The following is a 20,719-nucleotide window of genomic DNA, read 5'->3' as shown; positions in this document are numbered from 1 at the left end:
CATCTATCATCTAGGAGTACAAATTATATTGCTAGGAATCCTGAGGGATTTAATTCTGATCCTTACCATCAATATTATTACCTTTTTCAGGAAAATTAGAACTCAGTAATTACTAAGGGGTGTTTGAAAAAGTAAATGTTGCTGCATAATTTTGCTGTGTTATGCTATTTTATTTTATGACAGCAGCATATGATGTTGCTTCATTGATTCAATTAGTTTCTGGGAGAAGTAACATGCTGAACTAAATTGAGTACTTCTTCCATTTATTGGTACATCAAAGAAAATGTGGAAATCATTTGAGTAGGGTTATCTATGGTATTATTTATGTCTTAAAAACAACAAAAATGTGTAATTTATTCAAGATAAAACTTCTGACATTTTCTGCATAAAATAATTGCAATTCAATGTTAACATATAACTATAGAGTAAATGGATGGTACCAGAAGTTGATGGAATCACAGGAGCAATAACTATACTCTCTTACAGAAAATGTGTGTGTTTCATTTGTTTTGTTTGGCTTATAGACTGAAAATTCCAAAGAAAAGTGTAGACACCTATCTGATGTCATTTTTCACTGTCAGCATCTCATGTCTCAATAATATATATTTTATGTTACTTTCAGTGAAGTCCACTCACACAATGCACATACAATGGTAAAAAACAAAACATATTTTCCTCATGGTTAAAAATATTCACTTGGAACTTGTTTCCAAAATTTACTATTGAATAATTTTCCTGGACAAGTTTGAAAAAATGAAATAGGTCTCTAAAGTTTGATGTCTTTCAGAAGAAAACAAGTCATTTATGTAATTTGTAAAGCCAGAGTGTCTTTCCAGTATTTTAATCCAGATGACAATATCATTTGCTTTTGCTTACAATTCATTGGCTTTAAGTGGAAGATAATGCAGTAGAGTAACTACTTGTTTTCAGAATTCAAATCCAAACATAAGAATATCAATCTTGATTTAGACTTAGGGAATTCTTGCATCTGGTTTCATGTCTACTGGCATGTTGTTATTATCTGTTACTGTTTATGTCATTTATCTTTAATCAATTGTTTAGACACAAAAATTGGCAAATTTATTCTCTCAGTAAGTAATTGAGGGAAAAAAATCTTTCTATACTAGGAAGGCTAATTACTGAAGGATGTAATTTGGTTAATCTCAAAATGAGAAGATTTTGAAGCTGTTCTCAAGAAATACCTTGTTTCCCGAACTCAGCCAATTTAGACAGAAGTCTTTAGATTCTGGCCAACACCAGCTCTCCTTACTTATCTGTAATTCAAGTCAGGCAGATGTCCTGGGACTGTTCTGACACTAAACTTGGATTTTTACCAAGACAAACAGAATTTTATGGGCTACAATTTATATCTCTTGAATCAAAACTTTATAGGACAGAATCCAAGGAACTTGCAGTTTTAATAAATAATTCAGACTAACTCTGAAGATCAAGAATGATATACAGCTGATAGCCCCAATCTGGCATTCACAAATGTTGACTCCTCAAGACTGGAGAGTGTAATATTCCATTAACAGTGTGTTGAAACTAAGATATAATGATTTAAGGAAAAGAAAGCCTTTTTAAACAAGCAATCCTTGTTTAATTAGTGCTTGCTGAATTTTGCCAAGTTTGATCCTAACTGCTCTGCCATCTTTTAGACTCTACTATCTATTGCCATCAGTGTCGCGGACTTAATGTCCTTTTTGTGCTAGAGCCATATGAATTCTGTAAAAGAAAACTACCCTTTTTCTATAAGATGTCAAATGTTTGTGGAATACAGTCTTTGTGACTGAAATTAGTGTCATACTGTGAACTTCATTATTGTTGAATTAACAGGTTCTTCAAATGGAATAGTGTCAACCCAATGGAACTATGATGATTTCCATTAGATAAGAGTAAGAAGAGGCAGAATGTCAGCCATTAAATACATTTGTTATGTCAGAACTTGTAAGTCATCTTACCTCATTTGTAAAACATTGATTTCACAAGCTCAGTGGGAAAGAGGCATACAACAGAGAACTGAGTTTTAATAAATAACCTAAAATACTTGTATTCTAAGCAAAATTATGATTACTGTTATAATTATGCTGATACTCTGTATTATTGATCTGCTCTGACTTCCAGAAGCCATGTGGTAGAGCAAAGAGCAAATTAGATGGATATGTCCCACTGCATATTTACAAACACATTTATATATTCTAGCAAGAATAAGTAAACTTAAACTCTGTTCTTTAAATTACTGTAGTGATTCCTGGATAAACATGCAAAATGAATTTTAAAAAGTCAAATAAAGTAAAGTGGAGAAAATACAAAATAAAAATTATATTTCTATTTTTAACTTTCAACATTCCATCAAGGCTAAAGCATGTTAGTGAAAGCATCAGAGCATAATTTCAAAGCAATTTGTTGAAACTGCCTTTTAACATGATTTAAGACCCAACTTTAGAGAGAAAACAAAGAGGAGGCTTTGGAAAAAGGTATGTTTAGATCAGAAATATTTTTTGCTCTAGTGAATTCACAAAATTCAGAACTATTTAATTCCTTTTACTTTCAGACAGTTGCCTATTCCCTCTTCTCTGAACAGATTAAATCTGTACTATTTCAACTTCACAAAAATTTTTTAAAGTGTTGTGGTATAATCATGTAAATATTATTTTATGAAAATGGGTTATCCATACAGGACTGGTCATTAGAGCAATGCAAACCTACCTGCCTAATTCCAGAGCTAAATCTGATTATTTTGAGCAAAGCACCTTTTTTTTTTTTTTTTGCAGGTCCTGGGCATTGGACTCAGGGCCTTGAGCAGTGTCCCTGGCTTCTTTTTTTGCTCAAGGCTAGCACTCTGCCACTTGAGTTACAGCACCACTTCAGGACATTTTCTATATATGTGGTGCTGGGGAATCAAACCCAGGGCTTCATGTATACGAGCCAAGCACTCTTGCCACTAGGCCATATTCCCAGCCCCAGCAAAGCACCTTTATAAATTTGTAACTATGTTAGATTTATCTCCCACTGAAATGAACACTGGTTAGAGTTATCATTATAATGAAAAATTTCTAATTAGTATGATTAAGAACTCACTGAAAAGTTAGACTTGGATGATTTATTACAATAGCATGTTATTTGTACACTTATTGGTACATCAAAGTAAATGTGGAAATCATTTCAATAGGCTTATCTATGATATCATTTATGTCTTAAAAGCAACACCAAGAATGTCTAATTTATTCACGATAAAACTCAACTAATGTAAGTTACTGGCCTATTGACAATCTCTTTCATTTATAGGCTTTAAAAACCTTGACTGAATTTGTGTTGCATCCATATTTTTCATTATATGTGTGTGTACTTGTGTAAATATATATACATATTACATACATATGCACTTGAGACTCATTCTTAATTCAGGCATCACACAGATATTATTAGAAATTAATTATACAAGGCAGCCAAATGAAAACATAATTACTTCCTTATAAAAATTTATGCAAAAGAACTGCTTTAAATGTGAAGCTGCAGCTACTATGTTTCCATAGATTGGTAATAGAATATACTTATAGCAAACTCTCAAAGACAATTATGTATTCTCTCTATCTGCTTCATTTATATCAATCTTTCCCATGTTATTTTGATTATTAAATACCAATAAAGTAATATACAAGATATCGAGGCACATTAAATATTTAATTTTATTTCATATCTGTACATTCCATACTCTTGTACCTGGATTTAGTTGGATATTTAAAGATGTATTCTGCATCCAAATATTATATTTGGATGCAACCTGCATCTCCTTTCTGAAATACAACAAATATTCTACCTCTTGCTTGTTTTACAAAAGTCAACCTCCTATTAGTTTACTTACATAAAATAATGTAATTCAGTAATTTTTAAAATCTGTGTGCATGTTTAGTGATTATAAGTATTTAACACATTTTAATAGTTGATTATCTTGTTAAAATTGCATACATTTTAAACTAGGAACTTTAGTATGAAGAGTAATATTTTCACAAATTATGTAAGATATTCATAGCTTAAAAATCATGTAGTCCTTTTAAACTGTCACATGAGATTCTTTAGGGATTTTTTTAAGCAAATGCCTAAGTGGTATACTTATGAGTATCAGAGCCTCTGAGTGATTAATGTGCTAGAAGCAGAAATGAGACAGGTGCTTACTCACAAAACCAAATACCATTACAGACCAACTATGAAAGCCTTTCTAGTGAGCAGAGAATATGTTACTTTTCCATCTGCAGCCAATAATCTGTTCTTAAGATGATTATCCAAGGAGAAAATAAATGTATTTTTTCAAGACAATGTCAATATTTCAAATCGAATTAATAGCATCATAATGCTAATTCCATTCCTTTTTATCTCTCTCTTCTCTTTCTCCCCTCCTCTCCACCTCCCCTCTCCTCTCCCCTCCCCTCCTCAACTTTTCTCTTCTCTCTTCTTTTCCCTCTCTTTCTTTTTCTTTATTTGGTAATGTTTGGAACTGAAGTTACAGCTTTGTGTATATCAGGCAGATGCTCTTACACTGTGCTATCTAAACTTTCAGTGCCTAATTTCTAAATGTCCATCCCCAAATTTAGGATATTTTAGGATAATTGTTCCTCCTATTTTCTCTCTGTTTCTTTTCTATTCTAATTCTTTATTTCCTGCTTCCAAATAGATAATAGATAAAAATGGAACTCTGTTTGGAAATCCAGTAAGAGTCATCTTCTTGGAAAACCTCACATGGCCTGTAGAATAAGTCTCAATTTAATCATTTATGGTAACACTGCCACTTTGTGGTGGCAAGTGAGAATGAATTTACTCATATCTAATGCATTTGTCCACTTCAATTGTCCAGTGTGCTTACTATATACTAAAACACTCTTTTTGCAAATTCATGTGTTCATCTCTTGTGAAATTCCATCCTGAGTTCCCCATTCTTATAATCATCATGGAATGGGTAAATCTCAACTCACCCCATAATGAAAATATCCAGGAACTCATTCAAGTACACACACATTTCCTCCCTTAACTATTAATGAAATTGATTTTTCAAGTTTTTTGAAGACTATTTCCTAGTACATATTATGTTTGATGATATCAAACATAAAGAAATTTCCTAGCACAGCACTTTGAAATAGAAAACAAAACAAGACTAGTTGTTTTCATCTCCCCTACAGTACCACCAGATTTTTCATTCATTTTTCTGCTCCTTTTCAAGATGGTGCGTATATTTCATTGCATACTATAAGCATGGCACATAATTCTCTTTCTCTAAATCTCTCTCCAGAGTCTTATCCTTCAATAATCTGGGTAACCCAATCCAGTCCACCACAACTGATAATTTCCATACAGTCATATATCATACCTTATCTGTTAAAAAGCACAATTTGTTTTAAAAAATGTACTATACACTAAATAGTAGGTACCCATTCATGCATTCTTTCTTAAGACATTTTCTTCTTTTTGTTTTTATAACAATTCACAATGTTGGTTTTGTTATTATCTATATTTTCAAGAGAACCCAGTCTTCATCCTGGGACTCTGGATCTCACCCTGAAGTGCGTAGCAATGTGGACATGATAATGGAAGGAGGAATAAGGCATGTTTGGCTTCACAGTCTAGTGTGAGCAGCCCTACCTTATTTTTTATTTTTTATTTTTTTTGGCCAGTCCTAGGCGGTGAACTCAGGGCCTGAGCACTGTCCCTGGCTTCTTTTTGCTCAAGGCTAGCACTCTGCCACTTGAGCCACAGTGCCAATTCTGGCCATTTTCTGTATATATGGTGCTGAGGAATCGAACCCAGGGCCTCATGTATACAAGGCAAGCACTCTTGCCACTAGGCCATATTCCCAGACCCACCTTATTTTCTTAATGGAAACTATTCAATTACTCCATCACCTGAAGGATTAGAGAATCTCTTTCTTAAAGGAATACAACCTGTAGAAATACATTGCAAAGCTCCAATCACATGCTCATCAATTTACAAAGGCAAGATAAAAATATAAATAAACTAATTGCCTTGCAGCTATGTACATTAAGAGAGTGATTTTCAAGGACACCAGAACTCATTTTATCTAAACTAATTGCCTTGCAGCTATGTACACTGAGAGAGTGATTTTCAAGGACACCAGAACTAATTTTATCATCTGGCTTAGGCTCTCTTTCTTTTTATTAACTTGCCTCAATTTCCAATCAATCAAACTGATGGGAAAAATTATGCATCACATTATCAAAAGTTTATAGGTGTGCATTCTCTCTTCCAGAACATTTCAATTTGACATTTGTTGGTAAGATTAATGATGAAAATCCTGTGTCATTACTATATTAAAATATTATACATTTTATTTCACATGTGTATATATACATATATATGAATATGTCATATTTATATCAGAAAACCACATTGTATTTTTAGGAGCCTCTTTCCATGGGCTCCTAAACATAGTCTGTAGTGATCTTAGTTTATACTAAAGATAGAGCAATTATAATGTGGAATATTATTAATTTGTAAATCCAGATTTACATATTTAGATTGTTTCAAGAGGATTTAGAGTATTGACTCTTGAAATCCATAGAACCTGGGTCTGAAATTTATTGGAAGAACATGGTTAGCTTAATTAACTTGTTACACAGTAGTAATTTAACAGTGACAGGGCCTTATCAGAGGCCTAATCTAATGCAATCTACAGATACAATGCAATCTTATTAAAAGTGTAATGTCATTTTTTACAGACATAGAAGTATAAATCCTAAATTCAAGTGAAAACAAAACAAACAAAAAAGATAACACATATCCAAAGCTATCCTAAACAAAGAATAATGCTGGTTATAGCATAATATTTGACATCAAATGATACCACAGATTCATTGTAACAAAATCATCATAATACTGGCACAAAAGCAGACAAAGAAGCCAATGGTACAGAATAGAAAACAAAAAAATAAATTCACTAGTGACAGACATCTTCCCCCCCAAAAAAATGCCAATATTCTTCGTTGGAGAATTATTCTCTTCAATAACTTCCATTGGAAAACCTAAGAAGCCCATTTAGAGGCATGAAACTAGATGCTGAAAAGGAGAGTTGAAGAGATTTGCATTCTACAGTCCCTGTAGAAGACATGGTCCAATTGCCTGAGCTTTAGACTCCTAGTAGAACCAAAGTGTGGCTGAAGCTGGCTGTGCATGCTTTTGGGGAGATATTGCTGTGTCTTACTGGATCAATAGACGAATATTTGCATGTGTGAATTTCAAACAAACATTTACCAATATAGAATTTGCCATTATATAAAAGATGAGTGATTCTGTAGGAATTATGTCTAAGTAGAAAAAAAAGTCATTTTAAATCTTCTAATATTCTCCTCTTAACTGTTCAATTATCCATTTGGGCTTCTAAAATTCTTAATTCTGAACTCATATATGAGAAAGATCAGGTTCTCTAACCCAGGTAAAGAAAGTAGATCAGGCTACAACTTTATCTTTTCATTTCCTTGTTTTCCTTCCCAGATTTACGAGTGTACATATGAGCATTTGACTTAGATAATTGCAGTGCTGACCTTGCTGGAAATAGAGAGGTTTCAACTAAATGTCTCCTTAGCTTTTCATTTCTTTCACTCCTTTATATCTCTGTTATGGAAAAGATTCAATATAAAATGTCCAGCAACCACATTTTTAATATTCATTCTTCTGCTAGGAAAAAGGAAATTGGATTGTGTTTATAGTTATTGCCATCATTTCTCCATGGTTATTACTAGACCTAGCATGACTTATCATTTCTAGTCTGATGTTGAAAATACCATTTATCCTACCAAATGTGCTTGTAAAGGATCCTAGTGAATCTCCTTTGGTATAATTAAAACTTCAGATCATTGGGAAATGGAAATTTGTCCTTCTTGCTAGTCTTATAATCTTTCTTCTTTCTTTCTCTCTTATTTATTCCAAGTATACCTTTAACAATGCAGAGGGGTGCTGTGGATATATATAGCACAGGAAGAGATGCAGGAATTCCAATGAATTCAGATGAGGGAACAACTATTCCCTCTCTGGTAAACAAAAAGGGAGGTGGCATCTAGGCTAACTTTGGAAATCCACTCTCAAACTCAGTCTAAATATCAATGTGTGCAGATTATGGTATTAAATCACCTATAATAGTTTTTCACTGATATTAAAGAAAAAAAGCCCGATAGTAAAGAATTATTATCTGCAAATAGCTTTTGTGTTGTTTAGCTGGGGAATAAAGGTATTAAGCACTCAAAAACTCACAAGCATCTTCTATTTCAAACCAAGGTTATTTTCTACTATAGTTGCACCATAGAAAATGTATTTCTTGGGCTGGGATGTAGCTCAGTGGTAAAGTGCTTGCCTAGCAAGGGCAACATCCTGGGTTCGATCTCCAGTACGAAAAAAGAAAAGACAAAAAAATACAGCTAAAAAATACAGTTAAAGAAAATGTATTTCTTTTTGGCATACCTCTGCCATTGTAAATTTTAGACTAATAAGCAAATGAGAGATGGTCGATAAGCAGCTGAAACTTTCTGAACAGTCAGCCATTCATACTCTGGAATCATAACTAAGGAATTTTAGTCTTTCCTACTAAATTCAGAACTTTTTGAAACTCTATGGGACTTAGAACCAACAACCACCCCTATACAGAAATGAGAACTTAGTCATATTTCCATGAAGAGTCTTTCTTCTTAAAAGAAATATTATTTGATAATCAAGGTGATGAGAAACAGGACGTAAGATATCTCAAGAAATGTACACACTGCCCTACTATGTAACTGTACCCTTTTTGCACAACACCTTGAAAAAAAAAAGAAATATTATTTGATAATCAAGGTGATGAGATGTCATGTTTTAGACTGAAGTATTCTTGCTTTTCCACTTCAGTCACCTCATCTAGTTTATGGTTCTGACATCAGTCATATATTTTACGAGAGATTAAAAATACAGCCACACTTCTTTTGATGGCAGACTTTTCCTACAGCCCTTTAGTTTGCTAATTTGTGATATGTATGCTACATTAATTACACTGTAATCCATCACATTGGAAATGTTTTATTCCTCACCAACTTGGAAACTTAGTTATGACCCATCATTCCAGCATTTTCTTTTCTGTATGAGTTCTTCATATTTTTTGTATTTAATTCGTACCTAATTCTTAATTTAGGACTTCTCATACCCAACAAGTTCCTCTTATTTAGTATCCTCAGCTCAGTATACTTAGCAAAGACTTAACTGAATTTCAGATGTTACTCAATATCGGAGACAGTCAGTTAAAATTCAACTTTCCTTTCATGTAAGCGATTTCTGATTGGATCATCTTCTCTGGAAGACTACATGTTTGAGTTCTCTTCTAATTGCTTCCCTCACAGGCACCACCAACAGAGCAAGAAGTGTGGAAGGGAGTGGGCTTGCTTTTCTTCAAGCACAGTGTCAAAGTGTTGGAACTCTCTAGGACTGAGGGAAAGAAGTAAGATGATCTGTGTTGTTGTTCCTTTCCACTTTGACCTTTATCCCAGTTGCGACTTTCTTCCCTTAACTACTTACCCAGAGATGGCTAGGTATATAGTATGTGACTGATTCCCATTTTTTAATAAAGTAGAAGGAATGTCACAGGGTAAATGAGCAAAGGGGATGAAGAGGTGAGTCCACAAGCAGTGTCCAACAAAATTCTGTTTTCTTCAAGATTGCTTTAGCTGTCTCTCTCTTCGGGATGGGATCACTCATTTCTGAGAAGATGGTGACAGGAATTTGTTTAGGGAATGCATTAAACCTGGACATTCATTTACAGAGAATAGTCATCTTATACATACTGTCTTCCTTTTCCTGGTGGAGAGATTTGTTCTTCAGAGTGGAGTGGGCCAAAGTGGAGGGGGCTTCGGAAAAGACCTGGGGGAGGGGGCGTTGACGCTCTTAGGCTCGGAGAGGGAGGCACTGAAGCTGCAGAGACAAGATGTCAACATAGCTAGTGTTGTCAAATAAGTAGCATGGTCTGTCTACCTTTTGCCCAGCATGCATCACTCCTGAACTGAATATTTTTGGTGATTTTCTTTCAGAAGATTGACATGAACTCCTTACCAAAGTGCTGTTCAGGATGCATAGAGGCTTATTGTGCTGACTCAATTTTTTCTTGGAATGTGGATCATTCCCTCCATATGGGGAGGAGCTCTATAAACACCAACATCACCCGTCTGATAAAAATTATCAACCGCTTCACCTCACACTCTCATGGCAGAAGAAATGGCATCATAATCACCCAGTCATGGGCGATGATGATGGTGATGACGACGACGACGACGACGACGACGACGACGACGATGATGATGATGATGATGATGATGATGATGATGAAATATGAATGTTATAGGGACACTACTGACAGGAGAAATTAGAAGAACATAAAAGGAGTCTAAAGGCTAAAGATAATAGAAGGATCTCTCTCTCTCTCTCTCTCTCTCTCTCTCTCTCTCTCTCTCTCTCTCTCTCTCACACACACCATAAATAAAATCACCCAAACTGAAAAACAGAGAAGTGAAGGGAAAAAATATAATATAAAAGATGAGATGAAACTTCAAAATGCTGCATATAAAATATGGAATTGTCACCATGAAATCATTTCATACTTATTAAAGATAAAGTTTTTGGATAATAATACTTTGTCTCATAGCTGGGTTATCTATAATTATCCAGGTTATTGCACCACAATATAGATTAGAGAGAATACTGATCTGACCACAATAAATAGTTTAGTGAGTGAAGTCATTGAAATTTTGGCTGTATCTAAGGTTTCCTTTTAAAAGCCTTTTTTGACTACATTTATCACTGTCCATTACATTCAGAAACCTTGTGGAATTAAAACTAATAAATATAGAATGCATATCATTCTTCCTCACAGCCCAGCTTCCTTGCTGTCCCAATGGCTACATGACTTGAACTTCTCACATACTTGTATTTAGCCACAAGAAGCAAGATTCTTACCAACTTTCTTCTTAGAACTTTGACTGTTATGCCAAATATGTCCTTATTTTTATACATTAGCAATTCAATATACTTTGGGATCTGGGCATGTTGTTTTATGAGCATTTATTTCTCTAAGCACTTGAGAAAATTTAAGACATTTCTAGGCCTTTTGTTTAAGGAAAATAAAATTTCCTTCTCTATTAATTTCTTTTATTAATTAAATTTTATTGACAAGGTGTTGTGCAAAGGGGTACAGTTACATAATAAGGCAGTGAATACATTTCTTGTAATATCTTACACCCTCATTTTTCTTTCCCTTCCCTAGATCAGGTAGGCATATATACAACATCTAGTGTACCAAAATCATATATAGTAACCACATAGGAAATGCCACAGGAAATTCATCTAGAACTTTGAAGATAATGTCAATACTGGTCCTTCTCTTGGAGTTGTTTTTGCTTATTCTTGTCTTATAAGATCATGTGTACATAGCTGTTGAGTTGTTGTGATCCACTGATAGGCTTATTCTAGACTTTTTATGTTTAGTATTTGTTTGGTTTTAGATACATAATGTAAAGTCGCTGACCCAAACATGTGAAAATACCATTTGAAAAGAAGTTTGTTGCAGACTTGGTCTCTACTATCTTCCTCCCGCCCTAACAGTCATATATCAAGGAAACCATGACCCTTTGTTCTCTATGTTCTAGGCTTGTCTCGCTCAACATTGTTTGTTCAAATTCTGACCATTTCCCTGTGAATACCTATATTTTATCGTTTCTAATCACTATGTAGTATTCCATTGTGTACAGGTACCACATTTTTTTTAATTCATTCATCTGTAGTGGGGCATCTAGGTTGTTTCCATATTTTGGTTATTGTGAATTTTGCAGTGATAAAAATGGATGTGCAAATGTCTTTATGATATCTTGAGACCTGTTCAGGATAGACGCCTAGAAGTAGTATGGCCGGGTCATAGGGTATGTGTATGCTGAGCTTTTTGAGGAACCTCCATACTGTTCTCCAAAGTGGTTGTACTAATTTGCACTCCCACTAACAGTGGAGAAGGGTTGCTCTTTCTCCGCATCCCCTCCAGCATTTGTTGTCTGAGTTCAGGGTATAGGCCATTCTAACTGGGGTGAGGTGGCATCTCAGGGTTGTTTTTATTTGCATTTCCTTTGCTGCCAGGGTTGTTGAACATTTCCTCATATGTTTCTTTGCCATTTTTATCTCTTCTCCTGTGAAGTCTCTCTTTAGCTCCTGTGCCTATTTAATAATTGGTTTACTGGGTTTAGAGGGTTTTTTTTGAGTTCTCTGTAGATGACGGATATTAGGCCTTTGTCTGTTTCTGTGCTGGTGAAGATCCTTTCCCATATGGTTGGCTGTCTTTCTAGTTTAGTGGCTACATCTTTAGCTGTGCAGAAACTTTATTTTGTAGTAGTCCCATTTGTCAAGTCTCTCCCCTATCTGTTGTGCCCCTGGGACTATGTTCAGAAAGTTCCTACCTGTGCCTATAAGTTCTAGTGTCTCTCTTACTCTGTCCTTCAGTAGTTTCAAGGTTTCAGGTCTGATGTTGAGGTCCTTAATCCATTTTGAGTTGATCTTGGTGCATGGTGATAGGCTAGGGTTCACTTTGAATTTTCTACATGTGGCTTCCCCTTCTCTACTAATTTCTATCCCTTTCCGATTTTAGAAATCAGAAAAATGATGCTCATTGACATGGTTTATGGATCTTTATTGAGTTTTGTCTTATCTGCCTGATTTAATCTCCTTCTTCTTCAACTTTTTCACAAAGTTTTCTAGGCATATCTAAAGTTATTACATTCACTGTCCAATGTTGGACTTTGGAGCATCAGCTGAAATTATTCTTTAGAGTTGGGACAAAAGTCCTATCTATCACTGCATTGTTTCTTTATTCTCAATACTCAGGTGAAAGTTCCTTTGTAGTAATAACTCACTAAACCGCTAGTTCTGTGTCAATCCTACAGAAATGCATATATATGTATACACATATATACATATATGCATATATGTATATATACATATATATGACTTCTTTTCATTTATTTTTTTCCTTTTCATTTCTTGACCCCTATACTAAGTGTAAAGCCTGATGTGTTCCACTGTGACATGGTTTACATTTTTAAGCAAGTCCTCAAGATTTTCCATACAGAAATGTGTTCTCTACAATACTAATCAAAGCCTCATTGCTTCTCTGAACATCTTCAGAGTCCAGCTGTGCTAACCGCCATCTGTGCACTGTTGTAATCCCATCTACAGGAGTCCAGGAACTGTTAAGAATCCAACATATTTTCTGATGACTTGCATATACTTAGATGCCTACTGAAAAGTGGTAAAGGTTTCACAGCAGTCTCAATACAAGGTGTACAAAAAGAACAACATGAATAGGACTTTTATTCTGCTGAGAAATGAACAGACATCTAGTCTCTACTTTGTCTCATACTATTAAACTGAATTTCTGTTTGTGATAGGAATTTGTTATAAGCATGTACCACTACATGTCATTGTGGAATATAGTGTGGTCACCTCTCTCTCTCTCTCTCTCTCTCTCTCTCTCTCTCTCTCTCTCTCTCTCTCTCTCTCTCTCTCTCTCTCTGTGTTTGGGGCTTGAATTCATGGAGCTGTCCTTACCCTCTTTGTGCTGAAGGCTAGCACTCTACCATTTGAGCCACAATATCACTTCTTCTGTTTTTGGTTTTTGTTTTGTTTTGCTTTGTTTTTGTTTTTCCAATCCTGGGGCATGAACTCAGGGCCTGAGCACTGTCCCTGGCTTTGTTTTACTCAAGGCTAGTGCTCTACCACTTGAGCCACAGTGCCACTTCTGCCTTTTTCTATTTATGTGGTGCTGAGGAATAGAACCAGGGCTTCATGCATGCAAGGTGAGCACTCTAACCCTAGCCCTATTAGCAGCCCACTTCTTGTTTTTGAATGATTAATTGGAGAAAGCATCTTAAGGGATTTTTTTTTTTTCTGCACAGGTTGGCTTAGAACCGTGATCCGCAGATCCCAGCCTCCTGAGTAGCTAGTACTACAGTCATGAGCCATCCATGCCCAGCTTTTTCTTTCAATTTTTAGTGTAAGATTTCCTTCTAGAATTTAGCTCTCCCTGTTGGTAGATACTACATAAATGAGATATTTTCACCCATTCTTTCCCACTTAATCATTATTATTGGCAGAATTAATAATATTTCTTTATCTTCATTAAAATTGATCTTATGTTGTGTCTTCCAAGTTATTTCCAAGGCATACGAACACATAATATTCTATAGATTCTGGAACTCACAGAAATATTAGTTCACTCTTTTATCTCCTCTAGAGATTATATTTGAGCTTCTAAGGTATTCCTTCTGTATATATAAATGCTCAAGAAAACTTTGAGCTCTGGTCTTTGGTTTTGAAGTTCTATATGTCACTATGATGCTTTTATCATGATAGTCTGTCTATGTGATAATTTTATTAAGTTCCTTTATTTAAAAATCTCCTCATATTATTTTTACATTGATTTGCAAATTCGTACCAGTGAAAATATGAAATAAATGTGTTACATTTGAAATAAAAATTCAACTTTTGAAAATATTACCTTTATATTAATTTAAAAAAGTAATATCACCCATAGGAAACATTCAAATTTTCTATATTAAAATGATACTTCTAGAGTTCAAATACAATATATGAAACTTTGAACATTGGCAATTGTTAATGGGAATAGGTTAAAAATGTAGTTAAAAATCACAAGAGCTTCTGAATCATATTTCCAGTTTTCTTTTACTTGCTATTGGATTCCCTTCTATAATTATTTCAAATATCCATGTTCACGGTGTTATTTATATAAAAATAAAAGAAAGAAAGAAAAGTTGCAATAATATCTGACAATAGTAAAAACATTTTGAAAAGCTCACAGAGTTACTTGAAAGCAAAATCTGTGCTATTTAAAATTGGTTAAAATGTATATATTACAAAATTATACATTCATATGTAAATATATGTTTTAGTATATACTATTTATTTAGTTACATATTTTGTATTCAATATATATACTTTTTAATTTAAATTCTATTGTAAAAGTGATTTACAAAGAGGTTACAGTTTCATAGATAAGGTCATGAGTACATCTTTTTGAACAGTATTACCCCTCCCTCATTTTGTATTAGAGATAGAAAATATATTTTATATAAGTTTTTGTGAAGTGTCTCATGTATATTATATATCATATATAACATATATATCACATATATATATGAGTTTATTTGTGTACCCAATAAACTAATTTTCTTTCCTTTGGATTCATACTCAGAAGTGGAGGTGATGCATCATACAATATGATTTTAGTGTTTAATATCTTCCATATTGCTTTCTATAATTGAATTGTCACTTTTCTACCAGTAATACACATCCTTTCCAACTTTTACTATGATGAAATTCTTGTAACAAGATTACATTTCATTGTGGTATTAATTTGCATTTTGTTAAGAATTTTGAAATTTGTTTCTTGTTTTTGCTGATCAGGTGGATTTTTCTTTCCTTTTTCTTTTTCTAGTTCTTCAGTTTTAACTCAGGTTGTCATCTCATTTTGGCTTCTTCACCTTATAATTTGAGCCACATCTCCTGTATAGTCTTTTAGTGGTATTTTTGAGATGGCAATTAATCAGATTTTTCTGCTCTGGCTGCTTTGGAACCAAGAATCTTTTAGGTCAAGTCTCCTGAATAGCTAGGATTTTAGTCATGAATCATTTATACCCAGCCTGTTTGTTTGTTTTTTGAAAAATGACTGCTCAAATCTTTTACCCTTTTTCTAAATCAATTTAATTTCTTGTTAAATTTCATAGGATTATTTTGAACTCAGGCATTTACATGTCATTTCCTTGAAGAAATTATCTTATGCATTCTTTCCTACAGATACTACAATGAGTGGCTTAATTTTTTAAAAGAAATGCACTGATATTTTCAATTTTTTTCCAGAATTCCTATTTTTGAAATCCAGTATGGTCTATGGCAAAAAATAAAGGGTGAGCATTAATGTAATTAATATCATTTACTTATAACAAACTATGTTATCTTATTTTCAGGCATAGTAATACATGATTTCATTTACTTCTGAAAGGAAACTAATGGACAATGGTCCAAACATTTATATTGGAAAAAATCTTCCAACCTAGTAATTTTTTCTTTCAGCTTTTATGCACATACTGATTTTCCCTCTACTCCATGTCATCACACAAATATTAATACATAAAAAAATTAAGCATTCATAAATTATAAACTAATCTTGAAATTAGACGCAATAATTTAGTTTCAGAATTTACATTTGTGAATCATTTTTAGACTGATATTGGAGTAAACAACAATATATTTCATGTTAACAAATGTCCTTTAATTGTGTAGGAAATTATTAATTCAGAATTATCCACATATGCTCATTTTCAATAGGTCTTGGAACATTAATATTCTATTTTTATGGAAAACATGGGTTCCTTCTCCCCTTGAAAACATATGTACTATCTACATTAATATAGCTCATAATTTCTGATCACTTTTATGCACTTTAATATTGCCACTTGAACATCTGTGTAAGCTTATTTTCTGGAAAGCTTTTCAACATTTTTTTATACTAAATGAAACTTTACAAGAACATTTTGAGAAATACTGTTGTTTCAAGTAGCAACTGATCGAAATCTTCTTCATAAATATATTTTCAATTCCATCACTTCCTGTTCTATATTCTCTTTCTAGTTGATGTTATCTAAAAGGGATCCTTCTCCTTAAAATGTTCTTTTTCTTTATATCAGCACATGATTGATCTTTTACAATAGAACTAGCTTCTTGATTCACCTGCTCTATTATATTAATTAGTACATGACCCAAAGAACTAATAAAAATACAAACTTTCAACATTATCTTGCCCAAGTTTTTAAAAAATATTTATTGTCAAACTGATGTACAGAGAGGTTATAGTTTCATATATTAGGCATTGCATACATTTCTTGTACTGTTTGTTACCTCCTCCCTCATTCCCCTCTCCTCCCTCCCCCTTTTCCTCTCCCCCCCATGAGTTGTTCTGTTGGTTTACACCAAACAGTGTTGCAAGTATTGCTTTTGTAGTCATTTGTCTTTATATCTGCTGTCTCTTTATTTTGGTATTCCCTTTCACTTTCCTAGTTCTAATACCAGTATACACAGTTTCCAATGTATGATACAATGATAGTGCAGGTACAACCACAGGAAGGGGATACAAGAGGATCATCAGAAATCGAAGCTATGGTTATACATGGCATGTTGAATGTAATTACAACACTGATATAACAATTGTTTCCAGAGCATGGAGTTCATTTCACTTAGCATGTCTCATGTGTTCATAAGGGCATAGCTATTGGGCTCTTGTGATCCTCTGCTGTGACTAGCCTAAATCTGTGCTAATTATTCCCTATGAGGGAGACCATAGAGTCCATGTTTCTTTGGGTCTGGCTCACTTCATTTAGTATAATTTTTTCCAAGTCCTTCCATTTCCTTATGAATGGGGCAATGCCATTCTTTCTGATAGAGGCATAAAATTACATTGTGTGTATATGTACCACATTTTCCTGGTCCATTCGTCTACTGAGGGGCATTTGGGTTGGTTCCATATTATAGCTATGACAAATTGTGCTGCAATGAACATTGTTGTGCTGGTGGCTTTAGTGTGTTCTTGTTTGTGGTCTTTTGGGTAGATGCCCAAAAGTGGGGCTGCTGGGTCATAGGGGAGCTCTATGTTTAGCCTGCTGAGGAATCTCCATACTGCTTTCCAAAGTGGCTGAACCAGTCTACATTCCTACCAACAATGAAGTAGGGTTCCCTTTTGGCCACATCCCCTCCAACATTTATTATTGTTAGTTTTCTTGATATAGGACATAGCTCGCAAGATAAACAGAAAGCCCACAGATTGGGAATAGATCTTTACCAGCCATACAACGGACAAAGGCCTCATGTCTAAAATATATCCAGAACTAAAAAAAATTACATTCCTCCAAAACAAAAACTGCAAAGAACCAATACTCCCCTCAACAAGTGGGTTGAATACTTAAAAAGAGACTTCTCTGATGAGGAAATGAGAATGGCCAAGAGACATATGAAAACGTGCTCTACATCACTGGCCATAAAGGAAATGAAAATCAAAACATGATTGAGATTCCATTTCCCCTCAGTAAGAATGTCCTATATCTTGCCTAAATTTTAAAAATAAAATAAAATGCTATAAATCTTCTTGCAGAAAAATCTGTGTTTGTTTTCTTTTCCCTTTTTTTGTATTATTTGTTTGCCTTTGGGATGGTAATGTGGGGCACATAAAAGATGGAACACAGGGTAAACAAACATAACAGTGGGACTCACTACCCACTATGTGGAAGAGGAACTGTGTGTCTTGTAGGTGACAATTTGGTGGGGGAGGGACTGGGAGAAAGCAAGGGAAGGGGTGACATGGATCAACAAGAATTATATTCAGTACCTGATTCATGAAACTGTAATCTTTCTGTATATACCTCTATAATAACAATTAAAATTATATTTTCAAAGAACACAAAAGCCCCTCTAATTTTATATACCAAGAAACATTTCCCTTTCATCTATGTAGAAGAAACATTTAATTATTTTCACCAGAAAGAATTGTTAACCATATGGTGACTTATTCTTTTAATTTTAGCTACTCAGGAGGCGAGATAGAGAAAATCAATTGAGACCAGCTCAGGCAAAAAGGCTGCATGACTTCATCTGAACAGATTTAAAAAACAAACAAACCACAAAACTAGGTAGGTGCAAACACTTGTCATCTCAGCTACAGTGAGTAGCATCATACAGTTACTCTGTTGTGGCAGACAAGACCAGCAAATATCAGGATCTCTTTTTTGAGAGGACAAAGACATTTATTTCCAGTGACCTGTACCATGCTAAGGCCAGAAAGAAGTTCAGATCCTGAGGAAGCAAAACCTTTGTTTTTGTACAAGCTACTGAAACACACAAAAAACAGGTCATTAATTTGAAAGGCTAAGGTCAGGTGGTGGAGACATCAACCCCAGGACAAATGGACAATGTCTATCTTGTGTACTATCTGTTATCAATCTAGATTGCCCAACCTGGTCTGCCCCAAACTCACATTCTGGCAAACAGCTTCAACTAGACACGTTACGGAAAAATGGCCTTTTCCTGGAACACAGTTTCTAGGGAGGGGTAATTATATCTACTTTGTCTCATCTGTGCAAAAAGTAAGAGTCAAACTTAAAACACATGCTGTAAAGAACACCTGGAGGTGTGCCTCAGTGGTACAGCACATCATTATCAAGTGAGAGAGCACCTTCCTTCTCCCAAGTGAGAAAACTCAAGTTCAAACCATGGTATTGCCTTGAAGAAAAAGTGTGAGTGGATAAACTGCTATGCAACAGAAAAATAGTTCATTTTATTGTTACATGGAGGGAATACCTGTCTTCAGAGATACATTTGTATATCTGTAATACAGTTTAATTATGTAAGATCCTATCAAGTGTTTTCTTTTTTAACTACATCTTTGAAACAAAATAACCACAATAACTTCAGCTAACACTTAAAATCCAGATTATTATTAAATTTATTAAAGTAGCTATGGATTAATTCCTTATTACATAACAGAGATTCAAGTTGTTTTTTTTCTCCTAATTTTCATTTTCCAAATTACCCAGATAATTTTCTGAATGTTGCAAAAGGTAGCAGCTGAATCAACTCAGAAACCTATCTCGTTTCTCCTGTCATATTTATTTCAGAAAGCTTGAGTACAAAATCATTCTTTAGAGATACAGATATTCTCTCACAGTCCTACCATACTAGTTGTATAACACAGGAAAAACTTTCTCTGGGTCAGAAGAGATCCTTATGAAACACAGGTGAGAATGATAGAACCCCTTTGTCTCCTAGTACGTGTGAGATTAAGAATGTCATTAAGAAAGCACCACAGAAAAACCACAGAGCTTAGTTACCAGTACCTATTTTTCTACTATACTTAATTTTTAAAATGTCTATCTTTCCATTCTGCAAAGTTGAATTTAATCTCTTTGTACAATAAAACACAATAGTCTTCTTTGCTTGCTTATTTCATCTACAGTAGCTTGTTTTGCAAAATAAAACTATAACTACTAATAATTTTCTCTTAGTTAGATTCTGTACACTAAATCTGAGGTAAGGAGGACATTTTACCTTTAGAGTAAGTGCATCTAAGCTAGTCACTTCTCTAATGCTTCACATAAATTTCATATTTCCTTTTTGGGGCAGTGAAGTGCTCAAATATACACAATAAAGTTATTTTGTGAGTTTTTTTTTCTTCTTCCTCATACATGCCAACATTGGTAAGATCTTTGACTCCTTTATATTACAATATAGTAGTGTTTCTGTGACCAGAGTTCTAGAGTAGAGGTCAAATTCCAGGGCAAATTTCAAACTCCTGTATTTCTGCTCTGGCTACCTCAGCCACTCAAGAGGTAAAGAGATAAAACAGGTAGTGCTGAAGGACAGAGATGGGAGTTCTATTACATCATGCTGGCATGCCAAAGGAAGAGATAAAGAAAGGCTATCCTTAAGATGACAGACATGAGATTTACATTTAGATAGAGAAAGAATTAAAGATGAGTTTGTATCCTGGTCACAGATATGGCCAAGGAAATCATTTTAGGATTAACCAGGCAGGGGATCAAGATGGTGTATGGTTTCCATTCTTTCTACTCTTGCCACAAAATGACTTTCAGTCCCTCTC

Source organism: Perognathus longimembris, chromosome 13 (genome assembly GCF_023159225.1).
Source record: "Perognathus longimembris pacificus isolate PPM17 chromosome 13, ASM2315922v1, whole genome shotgun sequence".
NCBI lineage: Eukaryota > Metazoa > Chordata > Mammalia > Rodentia > Heteromyidae > Perognathus > Perognathus longimembris.
The sequence above is the reverse complement of the archived record's forward strand: the minus strand, read 5'-3'. Positions refer to the sequence as shown.